The 10,875-nt window shown below is 43.9% G+C and overlaps 1 long non-coding RNA gene across 3 annotated transcripts in view; it reads right to left on the bottom strand.

The window, feature by feature from the left end:
- LOC137401590 (uncharacterized) overlaps positions 1-10,419 on the bottom strand; it is a 38,431-nt gene extending 28,012 nt beyond the window's left edge. For 2 of the 3 annotated variants that reach the window (XR_010979360.1, XR_010979361.1), the window contains exons 1-2: positions 9,857-10,419; positions 7,634-7,762 (exon numbers count right to left, since the gene is read on the bottom strand). This is a non-coding gene — a long non-coding RNA (uncharacterized lncRNA). The other variant, XR_010979359.1, reaches the window with a different exon arrangement.
- Between the last annotated feature and the right edge of the window lie 456 nt (positions 10,420-10,875).

Genomic DNA, 10,875 nt, shown 5'->3' with positions numbered 1-10,875 from the left:
GCGCATTTACAACTTTTGCAATTTAACTGCTCACATAATCCAACCATATGTTTACCTCTGACTGGTATAAAAATATAATTGGTGGAAAAACACGAAGCGGAGCTGCATATCAACCTGCTTCTACTGGAACAACTATCACCATGTCATCTCAAGCTTGTAGTTCTCAATCTATTCCCCTCACAACCATTGCCTCAACATCTCTAGCACCCTTATATCTATCTACACCTTTGTCTTCATCAACCCCTTATCAGCGACCGAGAGACTTGCTGGACGAGATTAGGGACGCAGGAAATGCCGCCCACACCCAGCAACCACCTCTAGTCGCTGGATTTCCTCTACCTACTGCATCTGTACAAGATATGCAACTGACCAATTTATCGCTAATGACCGCAACTTCGTCACCACCGCCGCCACAAACCAGTCTGTACCCAAATTTGGCAGCACCCTCTCAAGCAGCCATCTCAATGTTGCCTAGCAACACTCAAGGACCTCCGGCAAGCAGGGCCAATGGACCAGTGATGCCAAATGCACCACAAATACCACTAAACGCTCAAGTGAGCGTGGCCCCCGGAAACATTCAACGTTCAGTGGGAGATAATCTGTCAACGCAAGCAGCCCAACTCACAGGCCAGCATGCATCACGTGAGCAACAGGAGTTAGCGGTATGGAATTCAATACCGAACGATTTAAAATCCTATATATTAAACTTGAATGGAGGTCCAACCCAAAGCAACCCCAATCATGGCAACCCCGCACCACCGCCCCGACAGAACTCGACGACTCCGAGCTATCGCCCTAATGGTCATCGGAACCGGGATGCTTACAATGCGCCACCCATCAGAAATTTTGGCCCACCTGGCATACCAACTCAGCGTTATTCTCGGCCACACCTAGAGCAGCAACCGGAGTGGTCAAGGCCCCAACCACCATTTCAGGCCCCTCGTGCAGAAGCCAATCCGGCTGTTTCAGAGGTTTCACCACTGGCAGCATCACTCAGTGATGCAGGAAGGAGAGGAGGCGGCACTGTCATACTCCCCAACTTCGACGTAAAGGAAACCTTCGCTGATGAACCGACTGAGAGTTGGGAGGGATTTATCGAAAGATGGGAGATCGAAATAATGACCTTCGGGCTGGACGGTGTTCAGTTGGCCCAGTGCGTGCCTAAATCGCTTATGGGGTCAGCATATCAGACCTACATATGGCTGGTAAAAGCAGGTGACGCAGCCATACGCGACTACCAGAGGCTTAAAAGTGAGCTTAGTAAAGCATTTCTTCGCCACAAGCCTATGAAAGGCCGCAGTCTCTTCACCCTTGTACAAGGAAAGAAGAGTGTGGGCACCTTCTATGACGAGGGAATCACAGCAGGCAAATCAGCTTATGCTGATATGCCAGCTGATTATAAAAACCGAGTTATTAGAGATGCCTTTATAAATGGCCTAAAGGATAAATACCAGGATAAAATCCTAGCCAGCGGCGATTGCAGCCTTGAAAAGGCCCTAGATATTGCCAAGCGAGTGGAATACACCGACGCTATAGGCAAAGGGCAGAAGCTGGTGGCTGCTACACATGGGCATGTCAACAGCATTCAAGAGGCACCGGACCCGTTACAAGCCCTCACCAGGCAGATGAACGCCTTGTCTGATTTAGTACGAGCCCAGACAGCAAAAGCTAGTCAGGACTCGGCCGCAAGACAGAAAGGCTCGGCGACTACAGCCAGGAGAGGAATCAGCTCAAATTTTAACAAAAAGGGCAAACCTAAGTACGCTCCAGGGCAAGCGACCAGGCAACGGCCAGGACGCAGGGGAACCAACAGCCTAACACTTTCACACCACGAAGCTTTGACAGAGGGCACAACCCCTCAAAACCAAAATTGTACTGCTCTCACTGCCGGGTGACTGTGCATGAGCTGACACGATGTTACAAGGCAAACCGTGGAGTCAATGCGGTAGACACGGAGGTCAAGCCCGAGTCCACGGCAGAACTTAGCGATGAGCAGTTTGCGGAGCTTTTATGTCAACCCGCAGAGGAAAAGGAGCATGTGATTGTTGTGAAAGTTGAAAAGTCAAAAAGACGAAAAAACCGAAAGGTTAAAGGAGGCATAACTCCTGCCACATATGCTTCCTTGGCAATGATGACACTTTTCTGTACTTTCATAGGGGGAGAAGCTATTCATCCGGACCAACCCCTTGTATGCGGATCGAGAAATGCCGATGGGCCACATATTTTCCGTATCGACACGAATTACCATTGTGATAAGCAAGTACGAAATGCAACTCTCAAACCCGCTCCTCTGAACATGATGGTCAACCAGAAGAATTTGGTGAAATGGTCTAGCATGGCATATCAATGCAGCAAATTCAGGCAGACCATCACCACCCAAGAATCATTCTTTTCCGATGTGAAGACCAAAACTACAAGCTCAGAGCAATTAACAGTCACGAAAGAAGAGTGTCTGAGTATGGTCAATACAGGTGAATGTAAAGAAGGAACTCTTGTAGGAGGAAATGGAGTTTTTCTCACACGAAACCCCATCAACGCACAGTACAAATACTGCTGCAAAAAGCATGACTTTAGTGCTGACCAATGCAGCGTAATAGAAACGACAGTGTACAAAAGACATGGGGCGCAATATTTTGAGTCACCCGCAGGGGACGTGTCTCACTGCAATTATGACCATGGGAGTTGTTTGCTGACAGATCGTACCTTGCTGGTGTGGGAAAAAAATGGAAATGTCACGTGTGAGTTTGAGCCTGATTTTCAGGTAAATGGCACTTACTTCGATGGACATTTCGTGGACAACGAATTTAATATGGCCTTCACTTTTTCAAAGCATGGAATCAATCATCACCAGGACTGCCAAGGACGAGTCGCATCAATGACCGACCAAGGACTCCTAGTGAGATTTCTGACCCCCTTGCCTAACGTTACCTTAGAAGACCATGTCACTAAGGAATACACAGCTTGGGGTGAAGACACAGCCTTACTAAACGCTATGGTTCAAGGAGTTGCTACCGATCTGGCCACTTCTCAACGTAAACAATTTTGGGACAACTATGCTTATACATGCCAAAACATAGCATCTACCCTGAAAATTGTGAGCCTGTTGATGACCCAAAACCCAACAATTAGTGCTCGATACCTATTGCAGAACCCCAATGTGACTGCCAAGGCGGGCCCCAGTTATGTGCAGGTATACCCCTGTACACAACTTGCCTCAAATATGTACACATTTCTGGCTTTGCCTAAAGACAATTGTACAGAATATCTACCAATGAATGTCACTTTGGGTGGTCAGACACATATGGGTTTCCTGGACCCAATATTGAATGTCATTCACTCGCATAGCATACAAGTTGGATGTGAACTGCGAGAGACACTGGTGCAACTGAATCGAACTATCTACAAGTACAGTCTAGATGGAACACTGGCCTTGGCAAAGACCACACAAAACCTAACACTACCAAATATACATTTAGGTGCTCATCCAATTAAAATACACGAAGGTATTTACAGCCTCGCCCATCGTCTGAATTGGCAAGAGTTCAGTGATCACGGCGTCATGAATGATCTGTTGTCTACTCTTAGCAGACAACACCAGGTCTTAAAAGCCATGGGCGTGTCTTCCACCCGCAAAAGGTCCTTTGATGTGAATGTGAAAAAATCGAAAGAGGAAATCCTCGGTCGATCTTTCATGGCTTTTCTTTTTGGAGGACACGTCACGTCTGGATTTGAACTGTGGTCGTTCGTAGTGAACATTATCGTCAGTGTAATGACCGCAGGCCTTATTGGCTACTGCTGTTTCACAAAAGCATGTCGGCGGCATCAACAGTTATACGATAAAGAAACTGTAAATGCCATAGACCAGCAAGATGATATTGAATTGGAGATCATCTCTGAAAAGATACCGGCGTTCAAAGATGAAGCTGACCAAGTGTTGGCTACATCTGAGCGCTCTCCTATGTGGACTGCGCAAGAAGAATTGGACCCCTGGGCACAGCCATCTGCTCCTACCGAATCAGAGGTGTACTCTCGAGCACCCGTTGCCAGAATTCCAGAAATGATTTTCCCAACTCTCACGAAGAGACACACTGACATGAGGCTGACCCACCCAACATCCAACAAGTTCTCGGAGTTTCCAGCGGAAGACGATGCAAAAATGCTATTGTGAAAGTAAGCATAACCAATCGCGATTGTTTGGCCTTAGCAGATGCGGGAGCCACCATAACGCTAATGCGATTGGATATTGCTCAAGAACTGAATTTGCCTCTTCACAAACACAAATTAGTTGCTACCGGAGTTACCAATGACGCGTTAGCGATAATTGGTCGCACCGCAGCACTGTTAAAACTTGGCAAGCAAGAATATCAGCAGTGTTTTTATGTTGCTGATAAAATCTCTCATGAGATAATACTGGGAACCGATTTCTTGGCGAAGTTGGGTGAGGTCGCCTATAACTTTGAAGTGTACCATTCGAGTAAGTGGTGAAACCCTACCTATGGGAAACAAAGCCATACACTCGAGTACAGCCTCAAAGATGAAACATGTAGTGTGCACAGTGAAGACTGTCGAAAAAGCCACACTGCCGCCATTTTCAGAGACGCTAATCAAAGCTAATGTCAACTCTGCTCACATCAATGGGCGTGACTGCATATTTGAAGGAGATCCACAAGCTGGCTCCAGACGAGTCTTACTTGGCAAATCCATTTGCAACGTAAAGGCAGGAAAAATCCGCATTCCAGTAATGAATGATGGACCATCTTCCTACACCCTCCCAGAGAGTACCTTCGTTGGAAATGTGGAAACCTTGGAAGAAGATTTGCCAATTTTAGCCCTGAAGCCCGCACCTGCCAAAAGCAAGGAGTCTTCTAATCCAGGAGACACCCTGAAGCAGGGAGAGACAGATTTGACAGACTGCGAAATGAAAAGGCTAAGAACGTTAATTAACGACTTTAGTGATACAATTGGAGAAAATATCTCGGAACTGGGTCGAACCAAAATTGTCCAGCACGTAATTGAAACCGTACCAGGCGCTGCACCTGTACAGAGTCGACCCTTGATATTCCAGTCCACCTTAAGGCTGAGGTGAAGTCTCAAATCGACAGGATGTTAGAACACGGCTTAATTAGGGTGAGCACCGGAACCTGGAGCTCTCCTATAGTGTTAGTCAAAAAGAAAGATGGCAGCTGGAGATTCTGTGTTGATTACAGGAAGCTGAACGGTGTTACCGTAAAGCACTCGATGGCACTATCAAACATCGAGAACGCGATGAAGGTAATGCATGGAAAAAATATTTCAGCAGCATAGACCTGAGCTCTGGCTTTTATCAAGTAGCCCTCCACAAAAATTCCCAGGAGAAGAGTAGCTTCATAACTCCATGGGATCCTATGCATGGACGGTTATGCCGATGGGAGCTTCCGGGAGTCCCAGCACTTTTACCAGGCTAGCCTTAGCTATAACAGCTGACCTGATCAGTGCTGGAAACTCCTGTGTATACATAGATGATTGGCTGTTGACCTCTAAAAATTTTGACGAACACCTTCAGTTGTTGTCTACAGTACTTACTCGCCTGCGATATACAGGTCTAAAGTATCGGTTCAGCAAAAGCTATTTTTGCCGCCGAGAGATTACATACTTGGGACATGTTATATCGCAGGGGGGTATTGCTGTATCACCACACAACACTGAAAAGATCAGGGAAATTCCAAAACCTAAAGACAAGACAGGAGTTCGAAGATTATTAGGACTGTTTGGCTTTTACAGATCCTATATTAAGAACTTCAGTAAGTTAGCCGCTCCGTTGATAGCGCTCACCAAGGAGTGCAATGAATTCAGATGGACAGAGGAGTGTGAAAAGGCCGCTCAACTTCTCAAGGACAAAATATGCTCGGCACCAGTTCTGGCATTCCCAAATTTCAAACAGGAGTTTGTTTTAACCACTGATGCGTCAGCAGCTGCAGTGGGAGCAGTACTTTCACAGAAGGGGGAGGATGGGAAAATGCACCCAATCTCTTTCTATTCGAAAGCTCTCTCACTAGCTGAGCAGAAATGGGATGCTTGTGAACAGGAGCTGTATGCCATACTGTGTGCAATAAAGCACTATAAAGCCTTCTTGATGAACGTGCACTTCAAGGTGATGACAGACAATGTAGCATGTACCTACATAGTAAAGAAGAGCAACCTGTCACCAAGACTAGCCAGATGGGCAGTGCAGTTAGCGGACTACTCGTTTGACATAAGTCATAAGCCTGGTAGAGAAAATGTAGTGGCAGATGCGCTGTCTAGGGCACGAGTAGTAATGGTTCAGACAGATGAGGAAATTACGGAAAACGATAGTGCTACAACAATAGCTCAATCCAAAGATTACTACCTGTCACCAATCCTTTTATACCTACAGAAGGGTAAATTTCCGACAGACGCAGGAAAGCGTGACACTAATGTGATAAAAGAAAAGAGCCAACACTTTAAACTAATGAAAAATGTGCCCTACCGGGTAAAAGACGATAAACTCTTGTTAGCAGTACCATCCTCCCAGAGGAAGGAACTGCTATATGCAGCACATGAGTCTATGATGTCAATGCACCCTGGACTAACTAAAACTATGCTTAAGCTATCTGATCGCTACTGGTTTCCAAAAATGCGAAAGGAGGTAAGCCGAAACATTGCACAATGTGGATCGTGCCAACAAAAGAAAAACCCAAAAACGCCCCTGAGGGTTCCTTTGAAAAATCAAATGGCAGAGTATCCATTTCATGTACTTTCTGTCGATTTTCAAGGACCCTATGTAAAAAGCGAAGCGGGCAATAAGCATATACTAGTATGGGTCGACCATTTCACTAAATAGTGTGAGATGGAGGCGACCAAGGATCAGCTAGCGACAACTGTAGCCAGATCATACATAAACAGAATTTTCTGCCGATTTGGCGCCAGCAAAATCCTTATAAGCGATCGGGCCAAAAACTTTCTGAGCGATGTCGTGGCGAATATCAATCGACTACTAAAAGTCGATCATCGACTTACGACTTCGTACCACCCTCAAACAAAGGCCAGGTCGAAGTCTACAATCGTAGCATCGGAAACATGCTGTCACATGTCGTGGCGGACAACCATAGAGATTGGGACGAGTTTATTCTATTTTGCCAGTTGGCACACAACTCGTCGCGACATACTATAATAAATGCATCACCTAGCATGTTACTGATGTGTCGGGAAATGCGACTACCGTATGACCTGACTAAACCAGAACTACCCGAAAGAGTAGAACCAGGAACATTTGCCTCACACCTTCATGAGAAAATGTCCCAGGTCTGGCAATGCGCCAGAGAAGCCATCGAAAAGGGAAAGCTGGCACAGAAAAACCAATATGATAAAAAAGCGAAGCCCTCAACCCTACAAGTAAGCGATGCGGTCCTATACTACACACCGAGAGGCTTCAAGAATCGCACAGCCAAACTGATTAAGCGTTGGACAGGAATATACATAATCAAGAGCATTTCTGATACCAATGCAAAGATACAACATTTTGACGATCCCGACGAACCCCCTTTCAAAGTACATTTGAACACCCTTAAACTTTATCGTGGACCACTTGTGAGAGGAAGTAGTCATGAAATGAGTATAGACTTAGGATATTCACCTGACAGTGATTCGGATGAGGAGCAGGAGCGCCTGGAAGATAGTTCTGGATCCGCAACAAACAGTAAGGGCGCCTCAGCTCCGGGAGTGCACGAAAGGGATGAATTCGATGAAGATAGCCTTAGTATATCTGAAACATTTAATAACTCAAATGATGAATCTTCAAAAAGTGAGCATTCAGGCAGCAAACAGACTGCAAACAGCAAAATGGCGCAACAAAATTTGGATAGACGAGATCCCGCTTCTGCGATGAGTAGGCGTATGACAGCAGATTCCGAAACGAAGGATTGCCCGACCACCAATAACGCAGAAAGAAGAAACGATAAATACGGCCTAAGGAGACGGCCAAAGCGAAAGAGAGAGACCGGCTTTGTCTACCCAAGCCACCAATAGAAGGACTCACCTATTTTAGGCCGTACCACTATTTAATCGCGTTTAATCTCTTATATCTCCAACACAGTACATTTTAACTTTAACAAAATAGACGAGATGTTGCGTCAAACAATATGCAGTTTATTACTTAGATTATAATCAAGCCATGATATACGTATTATATATATTGTCAGAAGGAAACTTTATTGCTCTGGTATAGGAGCTAAAGCGAGAGTAGTGGTTCCCGTAGAACCTCTATGTCGACGGCATAAACAGTAGGCTATGCAGCAGCCGAGAATCTCCGCTGCGGCAACTGCCAAAATCGGTCCAACCACTGACCAATCTACAACACCAGCGTAGAAACCACAACGATAGGATCTCCCCTTAGAACGCTACGAATTGATGGTTGATAAACACTCATAGCAAGAGAACAATTTCATTTACCAATGGTCGTAGGGAGATCAGTCGTTGTCAGGAGCTCAGGAGCACGCGACGAAAACTCCGGAGCAAATGTAATGAGCTCATGCTCCATAATGGAAGATTTGATAGTGGAGCGGTCCTGAATAGCCCAACCGGTAGCCAACTGCGATGTAGCGGAGGTTTCTATATGACTACACTGGGTGACACCTTTCCATCCTTTACAATTTGGTTTAAACTGTGAAACAATGTAGGAAGGAATAGCGACGCGCCTTACACTTCCAAGTTAGCGAATAGATTAGTTTCTTTTTCTGAACGTAGTTTCTTTATTATTTCTTTGACCATGCTAAATGTTTTTACTAGTGACTGTTGAACTATTATCAAAGAGCTTATAAATCGTATTTACTCTCATGTGAAAGTGGTGAGGCGTTGCTATTGACTTCTGAGAATTAAGGAATAGTTTCAAGTTTTACACTCGTATATATATATGCAACGAGTGCAGTAAGCTTAGTTCAGCATATTATATTTAGCTAATCACATTGGTATAGCGATTTACTAACCGAATGTATGTTACTAATAGCGATACTTCGTCGTGTTTTTCTTTGCACATATTTTCTTAGATGAAAATTCAATTAATGAATAAATCCCGAGAAAAAGAAGTGATACGCCCTATGATAATCTCTCGGTCGCACTGCTCTCTTTTCTTCTAAATTAGCACAATTCTAAATTAGCACAACCTGTATATTGGAGCAATGCGAGAAGATGCAACGCGGGCATTTTCTATATACCTTAAATGCATAACTAGTCACATATATTATACTTACTGTACGAAGAGGAATAGCCGAAAGGGCACTAACGAACGAAAGGAGCAGAAACTAATAGTTGAAAATCATAATGACTGAAAGATGAATTAAACTGTACGTGTATTAGGATTCGCTCTGAACAATAATTACTACGGAAACAAGTGTGGAGAATCCAAGAATGCGTATCGACATGCTATTATTGCGCAGCAATTACGCTGTTGCGAGGTTTCCTCGCCCTAACCAACCAAAAGTTAGGTTGTTGTTTTTTGTTGTTACGAGTACTCTACTATTAACTTTTATTATTTTGTTTGTGTGATGTCTTCTATTGTAAATGTTTTGTTATAATAGGGACTAATATTTTAAAAGGTTGGGTGAATGATATGTCTCAACTCAGAGCTTTTGAATATCATAAGATTGTACAATAGGAAGCCACTGAGTACATGCATAACATTATCATACCAAGCGGCATATATAATGGACATTACGCATACTGCATCTCCGAAATTACACAAAGGCAAGAACCTATTATTATGGCAATAGGCTTAGAGCTGCGTCGCAGCTAAGTTTGGAAGCCAGCGGCATTGGCTACCTTGTTCACTATACCTTGCCCAAATAAGGAGATAAATACCTACCTCTAGACAGGATACTGCCTCTGAGTGGTTGCTTTTAGAACTGCAGAGCCGCCACGTCAAAAGTAGGTGACTGCAGTTCTGGGAACTTGAAGCTGGACCACTCTCCGAGGTAGACGTACCAACGGGACCTGTAACGAGTGACACCCCAAGTACTTGGTGAGTTATTGATATAGCTGTTTTCCTTGATAAGAAAGCTTTAATATTTTACTTAATTAATTATTGAGAAAGCAGTCATATCAGTGCTACACTTTTGATGAACTTTAAAACTGCATTAGTAGAAGCTGGCAAATTCCTCTACACAGCCAAACCAATATTAAAATAGAAAATAAAAAAGCTTCACAAGGACATTGCTCACACTAATAAAACTTACCAACCAAGGTAAAATTTAATATACATATACAGTCTCATTTGAACATATATTCGATAAAACCAAACGAATCCTCAACGGTAATGTGTATTCAAAATGAAAGATGTAAAGAATTTAAAGGTTGTAGCCAAAGTGCTAAAAGTTTTCAGAAACCGTTTTCATTTTACCATACTCGTTATCAATAAACTGCCAAAATATTTTCTTAATTAATTTAAACCCCTTTCATTTTAGTGGACTTGAAAGAATACTGCACACGACAGCGATAGATTGGCAAGCAGCGGTAAAAGCACAGTCCAACCTATGTACGTACTTTCGACGATTTAATCGAGAATTTGTTTCGCGCGTTAAGGATTGCGGATCGAGCTCAGTAAAATGTTACTACCGCCTCAACAACGCATTGAATTTCGATTAATTCTGCGGACGATTTTTACATTGTTTCGATAGTTATTGAGCACTGAGCGAGCAGACCTGCCAACCCAAGAGTTGGGCAATGCGTGAGATTTGGTTTTGGGGAAATTTTTAACGCACTTTTTATAGTCATGATTTTACTTACTTCGAATATTACTTGACTTTTATTGAAAACATTTGAACTAGATCTAGATACGTACATGATGGCCCTTTTTTTCCTCGGGGATCGAGGTCTTAGGGTTCG

The sequence above is a fragment of the Watersipora subatra genome, chromosome 8, assembly GCF_963576615.1.
Source record: "Watersipora subatra chromosome 8, tzWatSuba1.1, whole genome shotgun sequence".
In the NCBI taxonomy this organism is placed as follows: domain Eukaryota; kingdom Metazoa; phylum Bryozoa; class Gymnolaemata; order Cheilostomatida; family Watersiporidae; genus Watersipora; species Watersipora subatra.
The sequence above is the reverse complement of the archived record's forward strand: the minus strand, read 5'-3'. Positions and strand labels throughout refer to the sequence as shown.